The sequence below is a fragment of the Neolamprologus brichardi genome, chromosome 12 (assembly GCF_056152115.1).
Source record: "Neolamprologus brichardi isolate AB-2024 chromosome 12, ASM5615211v1, whole genome shotgun sequence".
In the NCBI taxonomy this organism is placed as follows: domain Eukaryota; kingdom Metazoa; phylum Chordata; class Actinopteri; order Cichliformes; family Cichlidae; genus Neolamprologus; species Neolamprologus brichardi.
In genome coordinates this window covers 6,556,593-6,572,480 of record NC_142115.1, presented here as the reverse complement: position 1 = coordinate 6,572,480, position 15,888 = coordinate 6,556,593, and the positions used below count along the sequence as shown (strand labels likewise).

The following is a 15,888-nucleotide window of genomic DNA, read 5'->3' as shown; positions in this document are numbered from 1 at the left end:
CCACTGCGAATTTATATATGACGCCGGGAAATTAAATTGACTGTGTTTTAATTAATCTGCAGTCTTACTTAAAGGCAATTTAATAAATCATAACACGACAAGGAGGAGAGGGAAAAAAGTCAGATAATGGAAGGATGAAGCTTCCAACCAGCCGTGGCCTCGTGGGATGGTGACAGCCTGTCGGTTGGAGAAGCGGTCTGTTAATTGAAGGGCTGCTGGTTCAAGTCCCTGGACTGGCGAGTCAAAAAGGGGCTAAAGTAGGAATGTGCACTGTCTTAAGCGAGATGCTATACACTGAGACTAACGCCACAACTTTACCAATTTGTCTACAAGAAAGGTACCTGACTGATGCTATCGCCTCAGCAGTAAAAGTTTGTTGTGACAGCATGCAAGCCTTGAGGACATTTACAACCTTGGCGCTGTATTGGCCAAGGTCCATGCTCCTGAGGTGTGACAGCGGCGTCCAATGTCAAAGCTACAGCTTTAATGCCCATCAATCCACCCCAGGTTCCTCTACAGGAGGTTATATTAAACTTATCCCACTAACTCTTTCTTCTCCAACCGTCTTAGCCTATAAAATGTTCCACAGAAGTCCATTTAAATGTTAGGTATGGCATTATTGTATGTCACAAAACTATAACAGCATTTTATTCTTTCTGACTTCCTGACTCTTTCATTGGCGTTCAGCCTCAATGCAACACACTGAATCTTTAAATTTGTTCAATCAAAACAACACTTTCAGTCATTAAAAGGTTAAAAACCATACAACTAAGGATGTACTGATCCATCACTCCAATATCACTATCAGCCCAGTTGACATATGCAATGAAACAAGCGAGAGCCAAGCTGAGGTCTAAAACTTTCAATTTAATTTTTGTGTGTGCCCTAACATGTAAAAAAAATAAATAAATAAATAAATAAACAGATTTAATTCATGCAGCTTTGTTTATTTTCTATAGATCTTAAACTTGAACTGTCGAACTGTGTCCAGTTGGTGAATTATAGTAATTTTATAACAACCCACATGGATAGTCATGTGTAACATGTTTGTAAAGGATTTAATTTCTGACAAAAACTTCACTTTCCAAGAAATCGGTGATCGATCACTGAACACAGAGCGTCATCGCCACAGGCTAAAGACGGAAAAGTCACAAGCATCACTACAAGGGGGCAAATGTTGCTGACTGGCCAGGTTGCACCTCCAGGCATGTGCTGCTGTGCTAAGCTGCGGTTTTCCGCTCATAGCCAAGAGGTTTGCTGGATGAAGATTTTTAGCAAAATAGTGAAGTTAACAAATATTGGAAAGTCTGGTTCTTCTCGACTGCATCATTTCTTGGTTGTTTTTGTGGCAGCAGCCAATCTCTGTTAGCGTCTTTGCTCATTTTTCACCCATATGCATCACATATTGAGATTGATGTTTATCATTTGTGTCACTTTAGCAAAAGCTAAATATAAAAAAAAGAAAAAGATTTTTTTAAATGTATTTGCTATCCTGGACAGGAAGTAAAAGCACTGGTATAGACAATCGACCAAGTTATTTTAAACATTGTATATTTTATATTATATTTTTTCACTGTTCACAAAGCCTTACATGAGACTGTTCTCATGTGGTATATACGCAACATATAAACCAGTGGCCAACTGAACAGATTAGGTGCACGCAAATAAAGAAATAAGACGAGCTAGAAGATACATAGTGCAATACGATAAGTCAGATTAATCAAGTGTAGTTTTGTCTTTTAACCCTCTCGAGGCAGGCGATGCCGATTTGCAATATGTCAGCTGACCTATCTATGAAGTTTTGACTGGTTAATTTGGAATTTTTTTCTATTTCCTGTCTTGTATTTAAGCAATTTTTACAATGTTTTACTATGACCCTGATGAAGGCCACAAACCGAAACGCGTTGGTCTATTAAAGTTGTTCATCTTCCCTCAAGTGTTGCTGGAGTTCCTGCTTTGTGAATTCTTTTATCCTCTCCATGCACCTTGGAAGCAGGTGAAGTTGTGCCAGAAAATTTTTTTGCTGCGATTTGCAACAGTTAAAAACTAACAACCTGATTACCCCACATACACATTTTATGAGTTTTTTTTACTCAGAAGTACCACTGCAGGACTTGGTTGTGCATTAGCAACAAAAAGTTTAATTTGAGCCTGAGAAGGTTAAGGAAGACTGCTAACAATACGAATAATAGACATTGCCACCCATTTTATTCTGGGTCAGTTGTTTTCATAGCTCGCTGCGGTTATTTTCTGTGTGTGTCTGGGTCTGTGTGAAATTGCTTTGCATTAATACAAAAAAAACGAAAGAAAAACTTAAACTGCAGCAATGCAATGTGTAGTTTTCAAGTAATGACAGGTCAAGTTGAAGTCAATCCTTGTATTTATACCAAAGACCAACGTAACATGTTTGAACATCTACCAAAACGTCAAAACGTTCCAATATTTATGATACGTTTGGTGAGAAGGAAATGTGTCTTTCCTTGTAAATCGTGCTGTCACAGAAGGGAAAAAAAAGAAAGAAAAGGGCATGGCTGTACAGGATAAGGCGACAGGACTTTATAAATTCCTGTTAGTCCTCACAGTCCATCTGGGATGAGCCTTCCTGGAGATTAGAGAGTCGGCTTTCAGAAGCCGGCCAACCTCCACTAGATTCAAATGGCCCTAGACTGGCTAATCTTGCCAAGAGAAAATTCCTCAAGAAGTGACTTTGAGTGGATTTTATAAGTACTTAAGATATAACAGTGTGGTTTTTCTGAGTCTGCCCGTGCGTCAGTGGCTTCGCCGTAAAGCTGGGCTCACTTTTATTGCAGCTCAGCTGATGAGAATGGTGGATACTCATGCAGTATGCAAGTCAAACAGTGCAGTCATTATGGCACGGTTATTTTGAAAGCATCCCCACAGTTTCTAGACCATTACGAGGGAGGGGAGCCTGGGCAACAGCCCATCAAATGAAACCTACTGCCTGTCTTTCTGGAAAGAAGTGAGGCAGAACAGACGGTTTGCTACTTTGGTTGTCTTGTTCAGACTGATGATGGGAGAAACTCACAATATAATGTTGCTGAAATAGCAATGCTATCTCTGGAGACAAAAGATACTGAGGAAGACTTTTCCTCTGCTTCCTAATCAGATGTGATCCGTTTCAACCTACAACCAGGGGACCTTCAAGATCCCTGATAAAATTTACTTATCTCCCTTCATTATGTTGGGCTTCATCCTTCACAGGATCAATTGCATGAACATGTAGATTTCTTCGTCTTAAAAAAAGAGGAAGAAAAGGCAAGTTGCAACAAGCTGTGCAAAGAGGAGTTTCTCAGTAATCATTTGACAGGTTTTAAAAAGGGCGATTGGGACCAAATTTTCAGTGTGTGGCAGTCAGGTCAATACAGAGCTCCTGTCATTAAGCCTCTGCCAGTCAAACATCCAGCCATAATTGATGAGTTTCCCCTGGGAGGGCGGAGCTGTCACTGGGACCAGAGGAGGCAGGAAAGAGGGATTTTGAGAATGGAACCAGTCCTGGTGTGCTCCCATCGATACGTGAGAAGAAGGCAATCTTGGTGACTCGAAAACAAAGACCAAGAAAGAAGGAGCTTAGTGGTTTTAACAGGCTAGATCTGCACCCTATTGGCAGCCTGTAAACGGACTAGCGGCTCAACGACCAGCTAAACACAAGGGAAGGAAAAAATAGCTGTGAAATCATGACTCACATATCCTTTGGCTTACAAAAGCAGACTGTGGCCTTCTGACACTGACCAAAGACGGACCCCATAGTGGAGCCATCAGATGATATGATAAAGCAGCTGTTTATACTACATTAAGAGGTCTGAGGTTTATGCAAAGCGTGTTGCAGCGAAGGCTACAGGCACAGATCCTTTCAGACTGCATAGGGTGAGAGAAGCAGGCAAGAAACTGGAGGTTAGAGGTGGCAAGAAATCTGACAAAAAAAAAAAAGACAAAGCGAGTATGTTATGTTTCTTTAAATGATGATTCTAGGCAAAGGGAAGTTGGATAAAAGCTAATTAACACAATTGTTCTTGACAAAAAAAAACTGGAGCAAAATGATGTGCTGTAGCAATCTGTGCAAGCAGGAATGTTTTAGGTAAAATCCGGGACTCGCTAATGTGTTATGTTGGAGTAGATTTGACATTGATTCATTAAACCTAGCTCATCTTGATTACATCTGTGGTGGTAAGCTATTTTCTGGCCTTTCACAAAGACAAGCCGTGGTGGAAAATGTTGACAACTGTGCAAAAAAAAAAGAAAACTAGCAAGGTACTGCATTGAGGTAGACTGAGTCAAAATCACTATTGTGTGCAGTGGGCTTGGACAGCACAAATTAAAGAGGGAAAAAATAGGAAGGAGGAGGAGAGAGGGGAAAATGCAGATGGGGGTATTATTTTTCTTTTTGTATCCCATCTAATTGCAATCATAGGCAGATGTCTGAAAGTGTGACAGCATCAGCAGAATTGCTGCTGAGAGCACAGAATCTTTGTCTAAAAATAATCAGACATTCTGTGTGCTGCTGTTTGTTATAATGGTAATCGATGCTGGAGGCTTTGAATTCCATCAATTTATAGATCCACTCTGTTCTGCCTGGTGACTGTACTGCCTCACAACCCCCACCGCATACGCACACTGACACAACAACACACACTCTTTGCATGCAAGGTCTTGCACAAAAGAGAGATTTGGCACACATGTGTGCGCACAGACACATGTGCGCTGACATCTGCACACGGGGGGCTGCAGCGAGCGAGGCAGAGCGGGGACCAGTATGTGATTAAGATAAGTGTAGTTTCCTTTTCATACTTTCCTTATCGCTTCTCATTCTCTGTGAGGCACAAGATTGTCCATAGCAGCCTCAGATTAGCCCCGCATCTGAGACGCCACATTCGAGAGGGCAGACTGATCAATAAATCAAATCACTACAATCAATGGCCCCAATCACTGCAGTCTAGTCTGGCCTCAACATTATGATTGGCAAACGCTCCCAGCCGCTAACGGCGGAGGGAGTGGTTTGGCTGAAGGGGTTAGAGGAGCTCGGGGAGAGGCGCACGTTGGCGCCTGTCCATATGAAAGATCCAAAATGAACTCTTATCTGGCCTCCTTGAGCTGTGCATCAGTTAAGGGCACAAACAGACAGCGTGTGTCTATGTGGGTGCTAGACCGCCCAGACAAACCCAGCAGGGAGGAGCTTCTGACCTCCGCGACCCCACACTTGGAATGTGAGCTGAGCATGCAGCTTCTGACAGGGATGCTGTGGGGGGGCGGGATGCTATCACCTGGCATCCCCCTCCATCTGTTTACTCCCCGAACTGATGCTTCGTTAGTTTTGCTCTACATCATTTCATGTCACCATCACACTGCGGTTCAGCCAAACTACCCAATACCCACTATTACCCAATATTTCCCAGTTTGTTTAAACAACTGTGAGTGCCACATGGGGTTGAGCTTAACCCAAGATAAAGATTTAGAAAAAGTTACAAAGTATACGGTCTACCCACAAAAATATTATCTAAACATGGTTATGACGAGGTCTGCACTGAAAACCTGCCAAACACTGACTGCCAACGGCTAATTAAAGAGAAATAAGGCGCAAATAAGCAGCTTCCACACACAGCTATTTGCATACGCATCTGTTAGGTAAGGTAACACAGACTTGCCTCAACTTTATATTCAATTCAATTCAATTTAGTGACAAATCACAACAACAAGTAACTACCCTACAATAATACAGACAAAACCCCAACAATCAAACGACAGTGGGAAGGAAAAACTCCTTTTTAATAGGAAGAACCCTCCAACACAATCAGGCTCAAGGAGGGGCAGCTATGTGCCGTGACGGGTTAGCAGTTAGCAGAGGAAGACAGGACAAACATGAATGTCTGTGGGCAATAAATCTGTTAAAGTATCATCTGTAAAGACAATTTCCTTGTTTTCATGGGGAAAAAGGCAGAATGAGTGACCACAAAAAAATAAAGACGAGAGAGAATAAAGCATCAGCTATCAGCCAAATCATAATTTTTGTATCTGCCCAGAAAATCACAGTCCATGCCTATTTCAGTCAGAGAGCTCATATTTGAATTTACTGATTTATTAAAGCAACAGAATATAGCGAGAATTCAGCTCTGAAATAATCTCTTCCCAAAAATATGACACACGTAGAATCTGGGACATGATAAGTAATTATCCCTCAGAGCCCACAGGTGAATGCTGGGGTAGTGGAGGGGCAGCGATGCAGGACAGCAGCAGGCCTGACATGTCTGAGGAGGCGAGAGGAAATTCTGCAGCTTAAACAGACTTCGAATGATATGAAGACATGATGCCTTCCTTTCCTTTTCCCTTGCCATTGCCTTATTACATTTGTGGGAGTAGAGTAATCACAGGATTGGAGGTTTGATCCCATGCTCATTGCGCGCGTCGTATAAAAGCGTACAAGCTGCAGCAGCTGAAAAATGCTGCAGCAGTCACGCAAGAACTGTGTATAATAAGCATGTGTGCTCCGAGTGTCCAATAAGTCTCCTTTCACCTCCTCTGATACATTTTGTGTCTCCTTGTGAGGTCCTGACACCGAGGTTGGGAACCCTAGCTCCGTCCACTGTGTAGCAGCAATGCTGACTGCATTGTGCATAAACAGGTAAAGGTGTATAGTGTACAGACTGTGTGCGAGGACTTACCGGCGAATGCGGAGGGAAAATAAATAAATAAATGTTTTTTAAAAAATCACGTTTCATTTTGACACCTCGCTCAACTCTGGACTGGAAAGTCTGATAAATCATCCAAAATAATTAATCCCCAGTCAGTCAGGCTGTCTTCAAACAGCATGCTAAATCTTACAAAAGGAAGGAGAAGCGCGTGAGCGTTACAACCATCAGCAAAAGGTGTGACTGGTGTTGTCAGCCATTATTCGTCATACCCTGCTTCATTTAGAGAGTTTTCGGCGCCTGATGCGCCAGAGCACAGCCTACTTGTCAACACTTCTCTCTCTTTAAATCCAACATGCACGCTTGGACACACATGTACACACAAACGCGCTTTTTTCCCTCTTTCTTTTCACACTAATGCACTGGTAATTCATCTTAGTATGACCAGGGAGGCCCTAATTCCATTTATTGTCAAGTCTTATTCAAAAATAGTATCAAGAGGTATCATGAAAACATCTTATTACGGCTCTTTCAAACAATCCTGTATCCACTCTGAAACCAATGAATAACTTTAAATGCCCTCCAATTAGAAACTTCAAATTACAATCCATGACTGAGCGCTCCAAACGAAGGCCAATTACAACACCTTATATATCATCATTAAGGCCGAGCATTGTTCTGCTCCTTTCAAACTCTGTGGTTACAATCAGGGTGTCTATTGTCATTGTGTTGTACATGCAGGGTGACTAATTACACAGTCCTATGATTCATTAGCAGACTAGTGGGTTGAAACCTGAGCGAAGACACGATAACCTCGGTCGGCCAAAATGATCGGCTCAAACGGAGATGTGAATATGAAAGAGCAACGGGGAGGTGTTACAATAGTTGAGAATTAGAAAAAAGAGAGAGAGCCCGGTGCTTCAAACATAATAACCATCCAAAACAAGTTGGTTTTTTTCTTTTCTGGCGTATGCGTGAAAAATTAGGCGAGCGGCAACAGTGTCGCACTTGAATAAAATTGGGGACAGGTTTTGCTTTCTGGTTTCTAATAACTTTCAAAGTGGAAACAGAGGCGCGTGCTGCGGGGGACTCGTTCCTGTGAAGCTTCACCATTGAGGTCAGTTTGCACGAGAGGAGGAAGGCTCCGCAGACGCAGCCATCGCTGCCGTGGCCCACTTTCACCTGAAACGACGAGCTGCAGCGATGCAGCACAGCTAACCTGCGATTGTTTATTCTCTCTTAAGAAATGTCAATCTGTTCGCTCTCAGGTGTGCTGCTCTTCCTCTTGTTTTTGTTGTTTTCTCTACCCCCCACCACCCCATCCTCTACGTTTTCCCTTGTCGATTGCGGTGAGATCAAAGCGAAGCCGCTGGAAGAATCTGAATATTTCAGGTGTGGAGAGAGGGCTCCGTTTCACACCACCTGTGTAGCGCCGAGAGACGGGTCCCTCCTCTCGCTCAGACTCAGTTAGTGGGGCCCCTGGGGCCCGGCGACATAAACCGGGGCCACCTGTCTGAGAGAGAGGGAACACTCCCTTTACCCTCCCTCTCGGCATCACACTTTCATTTTACAGCATTTGAACCAAAAATAAATGAATCTAAATAGAGCGGTGAGAGTGGGAATAAAACCGGAGCTGACAACAAGCAGCCGAGAGCTTTGAGCTCCGTCACAAAAGGCTCGGGGAACTGGCAGGCGAGTTCTGTTGTCACAAAATGGGAGCAGCCACTTGAAAGGCCAGTTTATACTTCAGTCGCTTTAAAATTTGCCCTGTTGTGCAACAGAAGGTAGTATATTAAATGATAAGCTCGGTCAGGAGATTGTTTCCTGCCGTAATACGGCGCACAGCGTCGAGCAGGTCTGTGGGATGATTCTCATCACATCGTCAGGGCCACCACATCTGACCCAAAGCAAATAAAAAGCATCCCCGATGCCTGCACCAGCTTCGCCAGTTTGATGCAGCCTCTCTCCTCGGAGGGCCGTGCGCCTCGCCACGTGTGCAAGTGCAAACGCAAGCGCTCGCCAACGTGCGCGTGTTGTGCGGACATGTGCTCAGGGGGCGTGGAGGAGGTTCCACGCTGCCGGTTTCCAGCCATGTCTCTCAAAAGGGCCGTAAAGTCTTTACAGCAAATTCCTTACATTCATCTGTGTCAGAGCGCTCGGCACACATTAGGCGTTTACACGGGAGGAAACACAATCTATTTGATGCTACACTGCCCACACGTCCAGAGCCCTCCTCCTCACGCTGGAGATTCACAGTGTTTAACTTCCATTTCATATTCTGAACAGGCAGGCAGACAGGCAGGCGAGTGTGGGGAATGGACTCCATCTTGCTGTAAATCAGCGTTTAAACAGCCGACTAAATGTAATCTGGAATGAGTCAACAAGAGGGCCCGCTCAAGATATTTGTTTTTATTTATTCTGGAATGTGCAATTGATTTTTGTTGTTCTCCCTAATGATGTATGCAAACGGTGTACTCAAAAAAGTCACACTTTTTTCTTTTTTTTGCCCCCCTCCGCCGCCGCCTGATGCCGCTTCCCATCTTTTAATATCAGGGATACTTATGAGAACAAGTGGAGGTTAATCTAGGGAGCGGGTCATAGCCAAGCGACTCTTTGTAAATGTCAGCTGGGAGATCCGGGCCTCTCTTATTACCACACTAAACCAACACGGCTGATGGCTCCAAGACGGATGTGTGGCTCGGAGGTGTCTTTCCCCTCCGCCCCTGCTTCTCGCCACCATCACGGACCAAACCCATCCCAGAAAACCTTATTAATCAATCGATTTATCGCCATAAATCAGGCCAGGCTTTGATTGTATCAGCAAGTCCATGCGATCAATCAATTAGTCGGGACCTAGCAGCCCAATTTGCCTAAAGAAAGATGAATGCTCCCTCGCATCATCCATTTGGCTGTCCGTTTACCCATCAAACACGGCTGCTGTTGACTCCCAGGCCCAACGTGCATCCTTTTATTGATTTCTGCAGATTAAACTTGCAAAAGAATCAAAGGACACTTAACTGACTGGGAATTATTCTGCCTTCATTTGTAGTGAAGTATGTTCTGTGCCGTCTTTTGATGGCGTCGCCTCGTATCATCAAAAACAAGTGCAAACATTAAATTCCAGCATGCACAGCTCTGTTGAGCAGACCAAAGTGACAGCTACAGAGGATAATGCTCATAAGTAACTGGGGGGGGAAAAAATAAAATAAATGGGGCACAATGGGACAAATCATGGATTATTAGTAGTCAGCCCTGCCCAGGTTTATATGGCAAGGCAAGGGGGAGTGGGGGGAGCTGAGCTAGGAAACAGCTGGGTGAACAAACAGCGGAAAACATATGTGTAATGACATATTTGTTTCATATTTTATCCCAACTGTGAATTCCAATCCACATTGTGACACCAGCTGCCTCGGTCCAGTGCCTCCCATCTGCAACTCTGTGTCAAGACGTCTCCCAGGACGAGCTGCGAAACTTCGGGGACGACAAAAAACCGACAGGAGCAAGTAGAGCACGACAGAGTGGGCTCCCGGAGCCTCGGTGTGCTTCTCCCCGAGCGGCAGGTTGGAATGCGGCAGACTGCGGCGCTGCCATGGAGAGGAAAGAACGCCCGGGGCTCCCCAGAGAGAAAATCTGTAGGGGCATTAGGGCCCCACCAGACCTGGTTCTGCTTCACACCCCTAGATCCTGCGCTGTAACAGCCAGGGGGAGGGTGCCGCAAAGCTATCTGCCGGGGCTTTACAGTGCTGCCCAATCTCCCCAAGACTCACCATGTAATTAGAGATAAAGACAGAGGGCTCGGCTACTCAACCTCAATTCTCCCAGCTTCACACACGGCTGCCCACCCGTAGCCCCCCCAAGAGGAAACCCCACCACACTGCCACTACATCAGCAGCCGTGTACGCTAGCTGTCTACAAACCCCATCATCTCCCGACCGAGAGTTCCACACACTAAACATTTAAGACGCTACACGATCGTGACTGACTGCCGTTCAAATATAAAGTATCCTGGAGTTGTACAACGGCAGAGTGCTTTTTTTTTTTTCTTCCTTCGACGCCATACTCCACATATTATCTGCACTGAAGAGGATTCATATTGTAAAATTTTCTCAGGTAAACAATAACCACGGTAAATAAGTAATTTTTCTTCATATCTAAAACTTCATCCAGACAAGGCAGAAAAATTTAGAGGATATAGCAGAGGAGGAACTCTCGAGTATATTCAAGAAACATAAAATTATACTATGGAAGGATCCATTATTCATCTCAGATACATTTTTCATTTAAGAGTGGGCTGGATATGAGCAATGATGAATGCATCGCCCAGGATGCAATTTGTATGTAAAATAACAGAAGATTACAGAATATGTTTTAAGTGCAAATGCAGTTTGTTGCCATCTAAGTAGAAAATGCATTCCTACAAAAAGGAATAAGACCTGAGCCCCATGATGCTCCCTCATAAAAATCACTTAGCCCATAGCTAGGCCCCTCGCCAGTCCACAGAGCGGGTTACAATGAGAGGCTCAAGTGATGAATGAGCCGACTGGAGTAGATTTTCATTCATATAATATACACTACCTCTTGGCGTGCCATTTGAAAATGTGGGGATAAGTAAACTGAATTACTAAGACTAATTCAACTCGCATCCAGCTCAGCAGCACACTTCCTTGAAATCCGCCCCTCCACAAGCGAACGCACACGGCGTAAACACGGCGTCTACGCACAAGCGCGCACAAACATACAAGAGCGTTTCGCTGCCTGCCAGGCATCCACATGTTCCTCTCAGGACTCGCTCTCTCCTCATCAGCTTCACTCGGTGCACACCGTCTCAATTCAGCGCATCTCAAAGACACACAAAGAGCCTTCCCCTGCATTCACAGTACAAAGATTGAATACAGGCCCCTAACACAAGACATGCCCACCACAGAGCATGTAATACAACTCATTACTGGGCACGCAGGGTGGAGAGGGCTGTGATGGGAGAGACAAGCACAACAGGGAGAGGACGGGGGGTAGGTGGAGCCTCTTACACCAACATCTCCATCTTTCTTCACAACTAGCAAAGCTCTTAAACAAAAGCTTAGTAACTAAAGCCACCCGTGTTTTTCCATGCCGGTGGAATTGCAAGAAAAAACAGAAATACTGCTCACACTTTGGGTGAAATTCAAACAGCCTCAAGGCCACTGTGTGCCTGCTTTGCATGGTGGGTAGCATTCAGCTCTGAATTGTAACTTCCCCTGCTGCCTCTGACCCACAAGCAAACCACTGTATGTCCAATCACAAAGAGACAGGGGGACAGTGTATCTGGGTCAGCCGCATTGATCTGAGCTCTGGGGTCAGGTTTTTGTGTGTGGACGAGAGGGCACTAGGTTTGGCTCCGTGCACGCAGAGCCAAAGACAGGGTACCATGTTTATCAAGGTAGGCAGGGAGGAAGGAGGACAGCTAATCCACCACCGCACGCAGCCTCGTGGACCTTCCGTAACCTCGGGGCAATCGCATGACCTGAGGCGAGGCATTACACACATTAAAAAGACATGAACTTCAGAGCATTGGAGTTTCAAGCACGCGATCAATGTGGCCACAGGTGCAAACATTTTCTGCACTGCCAGTGGAATGCCCTTTTCCCACCCCCTCTCATAGGATTACACTGGAGCCTGTTTTTGCACTGTGTTCATGTTAATGTCAGCAATAATAAAGACCTGCAGCACAAGAAACAATAAAAAAACAAAAAAAACCCGAGCGTAAGCTGGAGACAGCTTTTGGAGGTGGGCTGGAAGCAGCGCGGGGAGTCGGGAGCGAGGGCAGCATGTGAGGAGTATGTCAACTTCTCCCTGTCTGCTCCCCGTGTTCGCTCGCTTCAGACTGAGGGGAGCAAATGGGCCTAATTCACACTGGCTATGTGTGAGTGTCTCTGCTGTCTAGCAGCGTGAGAGGGAATTAGATCTATGGTTTGTAGCCTTCATCCCTTCCCAGACAGACTTGTTCCGGCTCAGAGGCGCTGCCTAATCCGCACCTCTCTCCCGCTTGCACTCCCGGAAAATGACTTCACACAGCTGCCTCAAACACCCAACGCAGCAATTCTCGTCTGACTGAACTCCCCCCTACTCAAAAAAAAACAAAAAAAAACTCAGCAGACCTCCCATAGCTCATTTAACATACCAATTCATCCCCAAAGCCCACCCTACCCCCTCCTTTTAGGAGTTGAAAACAACAAGGAAAACAACTAGAGCCCCACTTGATAATTTAAGGGCTCTTTTCTCCAGAGAGCTGTCAGATTCAGCGGTATACTGAGAGGAATTCAAAGTGTGAGGAGGTACCCTGAGTGAGCAGTAGTTGGTTTATAGGATGTCTGTGACTCACTCTTTTTTTAAAAAAAACATATCCGAATTTGAGTCACCTGAGGTACCAATTCAGCTCTTTCTTGAGCCCATCTTCCTCCATCTATGTACCCATCCCCATCAAGTGGGTAAGAAGTGAATTAAAGTGAATGTCAATTCACAACGAGGGCTCTGGGAACACAAAGCCAAACGAGTTCTCACATTAAAACCCAGATCTTGGCCAGGTGGATTCTTGTAGTTGTTGTCAAGGACACAATCATAGTAGATAGGGCCGGGCTGCAAGAGGGCTGCTCCCAGGCACAGCGGCCTATGGAGGGTAGCTCTGGATAATAGCGAAGGCCACTCAGACAAACACTCCAGCCTTGAGGACAGGAAACGGGGGGAGATCCTTGTTATAAAGCCCAAGTCTATCTCCTAACAGCTTTTATCTGTTTAAGAATACCCCCACCTACGCAGTGACGCCTTACACTCCTAACCTTCTTTTGTCTGCTCCATAGAAGAATATAAAAGATGGACCTAGACACCTTGACATCACCTATTGGTTTCTGGATTCTGCATTTTATAGTCTCAAAGTTAGTGTTGTTGTTTTTTATGATGTAGTGTAAGTTATCAGCTAAGGCTAGCGAGCTCCAAGGATTCAATACACATATATAAACAGTAAACTAAGAAAAAAAAGTATAAAATGAAAAAAATTGATTTGTTAGATATGTACATTAACCTCCTAGGACCTCGCATCCACATATGTGGACATCACATTTTGGGTTGTCTAGACCAAAATACTAAATTGTGCTCTACAAGGGCCTGACATCCACTTATGAGGACATTATACTGCCACTGTTCTATCGAAATTTAAAACGAATGTCCTGTTACGTGGATCTTATTTTTTTCAGAAACAAAAATCAGGTAAAAAAAAACCTCACAACTCACTGTAGTGGAGGTGATGCCCAGCAGACCTCTGGGAGCTATAGCTGCTTGTGTCTGGGTGACTTAAAATCAAATCAAAGCAGCAAGAGCCCCAACTTTAGCTTTACCAGGACCCAAATGGAAACAAATGCTTGCCACAGGAGTAGCTCCAGATGTTTGGTTTGGCAGGTTTATGCTGGATGTCCTTCCTGGTGCAACCCCAAAGGTGATTTGCGTCTCCAGCTGGACTCAAACCAGTGACTTTCTCTACCAGAAAGCATACCAAATCACCCATAGTACAGCTGAAGCAGGAAACTACTCATGGAGACCAAAGCAAGTTTTTGTAGTAGGCTATAAACACACCATTTAATGCTGTTAATATGGGGCATTTTAACATAAGAGACTGTGGGGACTGGCTCGGTTTTGGAGGCAGCCTCCAGTGGCCACTCCAGGGACTGCGGTTTCCAGCAGTTCCGTGCTGGCCTAATTTTTCAGGCCCTATAGATTACAACTGAGTACTTTCTCACGTGACAAAAAGATGCTGCTACGAGTAAAGAGAGCTAGTTTAGGTCTTTAGGAGCCATTTGGGATCTTCAGGGGAAAGCTAAATTGCTTGTATTTGAAGTAGGGGGGGGAAACTGTGAAAGTGAAAGATGCAAGCTTTGTCTTCTATATGCTCAAATTGAAGCATTTGTAAGCAGCCGACTGATGCTGCAAGAAATGCAGTGTAGTTCTCAAGAACTCCTTAGGCAGCAGTGAGAAACAAGTGATATTACAAGAAAAGAGAATGATTAAAGCCTAATATGGCACAGCAGAGAGGGGAGAGAGAGGTGATTTATCCCTTCACGGCCTTTTGACACTAAATTAAACTGTTGAGTCCATTCCCCCGTGCCAGCTAGTTATCTTTCCAGGCTAATTTAACACTATAATTTACATTCCATATAAAATACATCCTGATGTGGTGCTGTCAAGGCCGTACATCATTTACAGAGAGTGCTCCAGTTTCAGTGAAAAGGACAGAATTAGATCATATTCATGATGCAATTAAACACTTCAGTGGGAATCGATGTAAAACCGATGAGCCCTGAAAACAATGCATATGGCTGAGAACATTAGAACACATTACCTACCCTCGGATCTCTCGCTCCACAGACGCAATTTAAAATCCTCCACTACTCCACTCTCTGTCTCTGCAGATTCATAACGCACAGCGATAATAAATGAATTTTTCACAAAATTATTCAACTACTAAATTGCCCATGGTAACTGAGTATCAGATGAAAGTGATGTGAATTATTAAGTAAGGAAACTGTTTGTTCTCACCATGGGTGTAATAATCAGCTAAATGAGGAAGAGAAGGGGCGCAAGAGCGGCAGGTTACAGTAGAGGAAGATCTCATAGTAAACATCAGTGTTGATGTGGTTTTTTTTTTAAAAAAAAGAAAGAAAAAAATGGGGAAACTCTGTCTGCCGCCTGCGCCTCCAGCTGGGATGATGGTATCGACCAATTTCCCTAGGGCGGCAGTGTGGGTTTTCTTATGGATACCGAGAGCAGAGAGAGCATTACGAGGCACTGCTGCACATTCTCATGTAAAACTGGCAACAGGCCCTGTGAAGCTGGCAAAAACCACTGCAACAGCCAGCCAACGTTACACCACCTCACCACATTTTACATAATCAGACAGACAGCGCAGCAGACCACACACTCACACCGCTCCACTCCAGATCACATCAACTACCTGTCACACTCCTCTCCACAGCCATCACGCTCGCTTTGATTGGCTTAGAGCCTCAGAAGCTGAAAAACCTTTACAAAGCAAGCTCCAAAAATACATTTCTCAAACCCTTCCATTAATCACCATTTGCCTTTTCAATTCTCCTCGCTAAACCCATTTCTGCTTTCAAAGCCCGAACTTGTTGATGGCAAGAAAGTAGACAAATGTAATGAAATTCAGAATTTAAGAGCCGGGCGGGGGGGAGCAGAGGTAAAGCAATTTGTAACCATTTCT

At 44.5% G+C, this 15,888-nt stretch overlaps 1 protein-coding gene across 3 annotated transcripts in view; it reads right to left on the bottom strand.

Annotated features, from left to right (window-relative positions):
* cux2b (cut-like homeobox 2b) overlaps nucleotides 1-15,888 on the bottom strand; it is a 99,088-nt gene that overhangs the window by 63,861 nt on the left and 19,339 nt on the right. The gene's annotated exons all lie outside the window — the stretch shown is intronic.